The sequence below is a fragment of the Labeo rohita genome, chromosome 22 (assembly GCF_022985175.1).
Source record: "Labeo rohita strain BAU-BD-2019 chromosome 22, IGBB_LRoh.1.0, whole genome shotgun sequence".
Taxonomy (NCBI): Eukaryota; Metazoa; Chordata; class Actinopteri; order Cypriniformes; family Cyprinidae; genus Labeo; species Labeo rohita.
In genome coordinates, this window is record NC_066890.1 from 20,743,766 (window position 1) to 20,751,300 (window position 7,535).

General features: G+C 48.9%; 1 protein-coding gene across 1 annotated transcript in view; it reads right to left on the reverse strand.

Annotated features, from left to right (window-relative positions):
- LOC127154116 (ribonuclease inhibitor) overlaps positions 1 to 7,535 on the reverse strand; it is a 324,540-nt gene that overhangs the window by 57,661 nt on the left and 259,344 nt on the right. The window lies entirely within an intron of this gene.

Below are 7,535 nucleotides of genomic sequence, written 5' to 3' on the forward strand. Positions count from 1 at the left end.
GTGTAACGAGGGGGTTTCTACCCACTGAGGGGCCACCCAGAGGAGCGTAGTAGGTGAAATAGCCGCCACATAGAACCACCTTCAGGGTGGAGTGGGCTAACCCTGTGGTCACCGCACGGCCTTGATATGTGAAACGGGCTTCCCCTCGGGGAGAACCGCTTGGTCCTGAGCCACCACTGTAGGGGTCTCATGTAAAGGAGGCCAAAAGGTATCACGTTGGACACAGCTGCCATCAGACCCAGCAGTTGTTGAAACTGCTTTACAGTGAGTGACCGGCCTTCTCTCACTCTCACGACTGCAGTGAGGATCGACTCGATCCGAGCAAGTGACAGAGGTGCCTGCATCGTCGTCAAATCCCACACCACACCCAGATAAGTGGTTCTCTGTAATGGAGAAAGCACACTTTTCTTGGCATTCAGTCTCAACCCCAACACTTTCATATGAGCGAGAACGACATCTCGATGCCGAACCCCCAAGCTCTGAAATGATCTATTATCAACAATTATTTATATAGATCAGTATGCTGATGTCCTGGAGTCCAGAGGAGCCAGAGCAGCATCCACACACTTGATGAAAGTGCGTGTTGAGAGTGCAAGGCCGGACGGAAGAAACCAACACTGGTACGCTTCACCCCCAAAGCGAACCTCAGGAACTTCCTGTGTTGAAGGATGGATATGTGGAGGTATGCGTTCTTCAGATCTAAACGCAACCTCCCCATCCTTAGTCGGAACAATGAAGTCCCGGCTGTAGAACCCGGACTCCCTGTCGTGAGGAGGGACCACCTCGATGGCCTTCCTTAACCCTTTCACTGGTGATTTTTAAAATATTAGGTAAAATAAAAGGTTGAGACTGGAGCTCTGGTGTTGAATTTGAGCTGCTAGTTACAGTGTCCAGGTAACAGATACATTTGGCAGTAGTTTCCATGCTGCCAAATAATCGACTAAGGGAACCAGTCTCTCGAGACTGGCCTCTGGTGTTGTTTGAGCTGCTAGTTCGGTTCGGTGGGCAGGGTTGGCAGGCTGATCTCCCGAGTGCACTGTGGAATGCGGTGGACCACGCCCTTCCCCAGAAGGGCCTGCCCTCCTTATACGTGATGCCTCATAGGTCCGGGTGAAAGTGTTGCAATACCTGAAACACGGCCAGCATCTCCAGGCAGCTGATGTGCCACACTGGATGGTGACCACTCCACAGACCGCAGGCGGGGTGGCCATTCAAGACCTCTTCCCAGCCGGTGAGGGACACATCCGTTGCTGGTGTTACACGGCGACAAGAAGTTCCCAGCACCGGACCCTGAGACAGGAACCAAGGTCTCCTCCACATGTCCAAGGCACGTAGGCATCGCAGCGTGACCTTGATCATGCAAAGCAGGTTTCCCCTCGCGGAGAATCTCTTGGTCTTGAGACACCACTGCAACATATGTACAGCAGCCCAATAGGTATCATGTTGGACGCAGCTGCCATCAGACCCAGCAGTTACTGGAACTGCTTCACAGTGAGTGCCTACTTTCACTCTCTCGACTGCCACGAAGATGACTCAATCTGAGCAGGAGAAAGACATGCCTGCATCGTGGTCGACCCCACACCATGGCCAGATAAGTGGTTCTCTGTAATGGAGAAAGCACACTTTTCTCTGCATTCAGTCGCAACCCCAGTTCTTTCATATGGGCGAGGACGACATCTTGATGCTGAACCGCCCGTGCTCGGAATGAGCTAATACTGACAAAATGTCAATAAGGTTCAGTATGCAGATGCCCTGGGAGCCACAGCAGCATCCACACACTTAGCAAAAGTACAGGGTAAGTGTGCAGTAAATAAATTTAATTCCTCCGAATTAAAAGACAATGGGAGAAGAGCAAAACATTCAAAATGCACATCATTTTGTGACATATGAAAGGGCGACTGTACATGCTCAACTCCCGAACAAACCACACATAAATCGCTTGAATCCCCTTCCCTGCTATTATTATTATTATTTTCCTTTTTTATTGTTTTCTTTGCGAGGGCAGCTAGAAACAAAACCGATCTAACCTGCAGTCAGCTCATATGTGGAGAGCATCAATCTCCTCGGAGAAAGATAGCCGCAGCAGTGCAAGCTCTCACTCAGGGGGAAGAACCGCAGCGTGGGCTTCCAAGTCCCGAGAGAGAGCGTTAGATCTAAGGAGAAAGGCAGAGAGAGGGCGGACCTGTCTCTAACCTGTCCGTAGATCTATGTGTGATCCCCACTGTCGCAGTCACCGCTCTGCCTCAGCAAAAGCGGGACCTGAGCCACGGGGAAGCTCACGAGGGCTCCGTCCTCGTCGAGAGCCCTCCAGGGATGCAGCCCACTTCGCGCGGGCAGGCTCCCAGCTGATGCAGCCCACTTCGCCGCGGGCTCCCACTCAAAGAGGGGGAAGGACCGCAGTGTGGGGAGAAAGACAGAAATAGGGTGGACCAGTCTCTAACCCGACCATAGATCTATATGCAATCCCCATGATCACAGCCGCCACCCTGCCTCAGCAGAAGTGGGAGCTGAGCCACAGGGAATGCAAACGTGGGCAGTCAGCTCCCTCGAGAACTGACTCCCACAGACAACAAATAGACTGTGTGTATCGCCACCCGAAATAGTGCAGGCAGAGAGGATCACACAGTCCAAAATGCCACTCTTGATAACACCATATTGTGCAACTATAGACCAATATCTAATCTTCCTTTTATAGGCAAGATTATTGAAAAGGTTGTTTTCAATCAGTTGAACAACTACTTAAACTTAAATGGATACCTGGACAATTTTCAATCTGGTTTTGAGTGCATCACAGCACAGAGATGGCGCTAGTTAAGATAATAAATGATATTCGCCTAAATTCTGATTCTGGCAAAATATCAGTGCTGGTATTATTAGATTTTAGTGCTGCGTTTGACACTGTCGAACATTCTTCTAGAGAGACTGGAAAACTGGGTAGGGCTTTCTGGGATGGCTCTCAGTTGGTTCAGATCATACTTAGAAGAGAGAGGTTATTATGTGAGTACAGGAGAGCATCAGTCTAAGTGGACGTCCATGACATGCGGAGTCCCTCAAGGCTCAATTCTTGCGCCGCTCTTGTTTAGCCTGTATATGCTCCCACTAAGTCAAATAATGAGAAAGAACCAAATTGCCTATCACAGCTATGCTGATGATACCCAGATTTACCTAGCCTTATTGCCAAATGACTACAGCCCCATTGATTCCCTCTGCCAATGCATTGATGAAATTAACAGTTAAATGTGCCAGAACTTCCTTCAGTTAAACAAGGAGAAAACTGAAGTCATTGCATTCGGAAGCAAAGAGGAAGTTCTTAAGGTGAATGCATACCTTGATGCTAGGTCATACGACCAAAAATCAGAAATCTTGGTGTGATTCTGGAGTCAACCCTTAGTTTCAGTAGTCATGTCAAAGCAGTAACTAAATCAGCATACTGTCATCTCAAAAACATTGCAAGAATTAGATGTTTTGCTTCCAGTCAAGACTTGGAGAAACTTGTTCATGCCTTTATCACAAGCAGGGTGGATTATTGTAATGGTCTCCTCACCGGCCTTCCCAAGAAGACCATTAGACAGCTGCAGCTCATCCAGAACACTGCTGCCAGGATTCTGACTAGAACAAGAAAAACTGAGCATATCACACCAGTCCTCAGGTCCCTACACTGGCTTCCAGTTATATTTAGAATTGATTTTAAAGCACTTTTACTCATTTATAAATCACTCAATGGCCTAGGACCTAAATACATTGCAGATATGCTTACTGAATATAAACCTAACAGACCACTCAGATCATTAGGAGTCAATTAGAAATACCAAGAGTTCACACAAAACAAGGGGAATCCACTTTTAGCTATTATGCTGCCCGCAGCTGGAACCAGCTTCCAGAAGAGATCAAATGTGCTAAAACATTAGCTACATTTAAATCTAGACTCAAAACTCATCTGTTTAGTTGTGCATTTACTGAATGAGCACTGTGCTTCGTCCGAACTGATTGCAATATGTATAATCATTTTCTGTTTTTAACTGTCTTAAATTTATTTTAAATAAATTTTTAAATCATTTTTAAATTATTAAATCAATCAGTTTTTACATTTTAATTTTATTTATTTTTTTTGTATTATTGTTGTGATTGTCACATTCATGTCAGTTCTTGTCATTGGTTTCTCCCATTGTCTCCCCCTGTCGTTCTGCTTACTTTGGTTTAGTCCTCATTATCGTTATCCCCTTCACCTGTCTGTAATTATCTATCACCCTTTATAAGTCTGTCTGTATCTTGAGTTCTCTGTCGGTCTTTAATGTTGTATTGTGTGCGTGGATGTCTCGTTGTGTTCCTGCCTGTTCCTGCCTGAGTCATATGAAGATTTATATTAAAGTAATTGTTAGCTGCGTATCTTGTTTCCGTCTTGTCCATCCAGCACCACCCGTAACAGTAAGACTGACCAAAACAGTTTTTTCCCCGTGTTTTTCCTGCTTTATTTTCCGTTTTTTTCTCAGTGTTTGTTTTTGTTATGGATAACCCCGCCGTCCTCCTCCTTCTCCTGGAGCAGGGGAATCGCTCTCTCTCGTGGACCACACCAGAGACTTCGTGTACCTCACGCCACTCACGCACTACCCGGACAGCTGCCTGTGCACATTATACCGTGCAGGACTTAACATTGCCACCAAAGCGCAGCTGTCCGTGGAGGGTCCTCGGGAGAGCATAGCCGATTACATCGAGTGGGTGCTGGTGTCCTGCAGAGCTTCGTTGACCACGGAGGATGACACTAGCCCCACTCAAGACCCAGAGCCCAGCCAACCATCACTCCGACACGCAGAGTTTGAGCCCGAGCCCACCACGGATGACGAGCCAGAGCCACGAGCGACAGAACTAAGGATCGCCACAGAGCCAGAGCCCTATTCGTCCGACCAGGTGCGAGAGCCGGCCACTGCTACCGCGACGGTGGATTGCGACATGGAGCAAGAGAATGCTATGGAGAGCCCTGCCCACTGCACCACCGCTGGGGGTGATTTGGAACATAACTCTGGGGATTTAATAGACTTCTTTACGGAAATATCTACCTGTTATGATATACCTGCCTGTCTGGAATTCCCACCCACCTTCCCTCTTCTGCCCATGTCAATGTCTGTATGGTCACCGCTGTCCCCTGACAGCCCCTCTGCTCACCCTCAGCCCACCACCTGTGCAGTGGGCTCGCCGCGGGTCTGCCAGCTTCCATCAGTGTCATGGCTGGAGGATCCTTAATCTCCGCCTCCAGCCTCAGAGTCCAGAACTCCACCTTGGCCCTCCGACCCTGCGGCTCCACCACGGCTCTCAGCGCCCTCGTCTTCATCGTCGCCCGCCGGTCCACCAGCTTCACCGGGCTCCCTCGTCTTTCCGGCTCCGCCCTGGTCAGTCGTCGTCCCTCCGTCACCTCAGGACTCTGCTCCTCCGGCTGCGCCTCGTCACTCCGTCCCGCTGGCTCCTAAGGACTCCTCCCTCCCTCTGGCACAGCCTCCATCCTCTGTCGCTCCGGCTCCACCGTGGTCCTCCGGATCTCCGCCTCCGCCTTGGTCGCCAGAGCCTAGGGCTCCGCCTTGGCCCTTCGGATCCTCGGTGTCGCCCAGGATCTTCGGCTCTCCATCTCCGCCTCGGGTTCCTCCGCCAGCTGCTCCGCCTCTGTCGGTTGGCCCCCTGGAGTCGTCAGCCCTTCCTCCACCATGGCTCCTCCCTCTGTCGGCTCCACCGTGGGTCATCATCATGGCTGCGTTCTGGGTCCTGCTTGGTTCCTTCTGCTCCGGGTCCCTCCTGTTTCCTCCTTGGCTCCTCCCACCTTCGTCACCCCCCTGGACTGTTTTGTGTTTCCTTGAACTGTCTGTCCGGCCATGGCCTCCTGAACCGCCCACCTACCCTCCCCTTTCTATGTTATACGGCGCGATACGCGACTATTCGGAGGGGGGCGTAATGTCACATTCATGTCAGTTCTTGTCATTGGTTTCTCCCATTGTCTCCCCCTGTCGTTCTGCTTACTTTGGTTTAGTCCTCATTATCGTTATCCCCTTCACCTGTCTGTAATTATCTATCACCCTTTATAAGTCTGTCTGTATCTTGAGTTCTCTGTCGGTCTTTAATGTTGTATTGTGTGCGTGGATGTCTCGTTGTGTTCCTGCCTGTTCCTGCCTGAGTCATATGAAGATTTATATTAAAGTAATTGTTAGCTGCGTATCTTGTTTCCGTCTCATCCATCCAGCACCACCCGTAACAGTAAGACTGACCAAAACAGCTTTTTCCCCGTGTTTTTCCTGCTTTATTTTCCGTTTTTTTCTCAGTGTTTGTTTTTGTTATGGATAACCCCGCCGTCCTCCTCCTTCTCCTGGAGCAGGGGAATCGCTCTCTCTCGTGGACCACACCAGAGACTTTGTGTACCTCACGCCACTCACGCACTACCCGGACAGCTGCCTGTGCACATTATACCGTGCAGGACTTAACATTGCCACCAAAGCGCAGCTGTCCGAGGAGGGTCCTCGGGAGAGCATAGCCGATTACATCGAGTGGGTGCTGGTGTCCTGCAGAGCTTCGTTGACCACGGAGGATGACACCAGCCCCACTCAAGACCCAGAGCCCAGCCAACCATCACTCCGACACGCAGAGTTTGAGCCCGAGCCCACCACGGATGACGAGCCAGAGCCACGAGCGACAGAACTAAGGATCGCCACAGAGCCAGAGCCCTATTCGTCCGAGCAGATTAGAGTTTCACTTATCCAAAGATGTTCTGAGGGCAGAAAGGAAAATGATTGGTTCACAGATTGACCCAATGAAATTACGGCAGAGGCGGGGCCTAGGCTTTTTGAAATGTGGAGGAAAAAGTTCGCAGACTTAGCACAGATACTTTGGAGACTTCGTGGGATTGGTTGCTGTTGTAAGGTAGGTGAATTTAGGGTATATTCTGTTACTGTTCAGAGATAAACTCCACTAAAAATATTTACTAAGATTTTCCAATGCTGTCCCGCTGTCTGTGGAGTTGATGTATACGTCAACAGAGTTCGTCGAAATCGTCACAACATTTAATCGATAAAAACTGTACATCTCCCGCCCTAGAGCTGATCTCAGAGCAGGATCACTGTATATACTCTAATAGCTGTTTTAATTTTAGTGCTTTACACTACTTTCACAGCAGGAGTGCTCAGGTTCATATCGCTGTGTTGTTTTTAGTAAACTACATGTGCTCTAAGGCCAGGAGTACTCAACTTAATTTAGTTAACTGTTTTTTTTAGTGAACAACATGCTGTTCTCAGAGCAGGAGTACTTAACCTAATTTCATTGATATTTTTGGTAAACTACTCTGCTACCAGGGCAGGAGTACTCAGCGTAATTCATTTCATTGTTATTTTAGTGAACTACGCGCTGTTCTCAGGGCAGGAGTACTCAACGTAATTTCATTGTTATTTTTAGCAAACTACTCTGCTCCCAGGGCAGGAGTACTCAATGTAATTCATTTCATTGTTATTTTAGTGAACGCTGTTCTCAGGGCAGGAGTACTCAACATAATTTCATTGTTATTT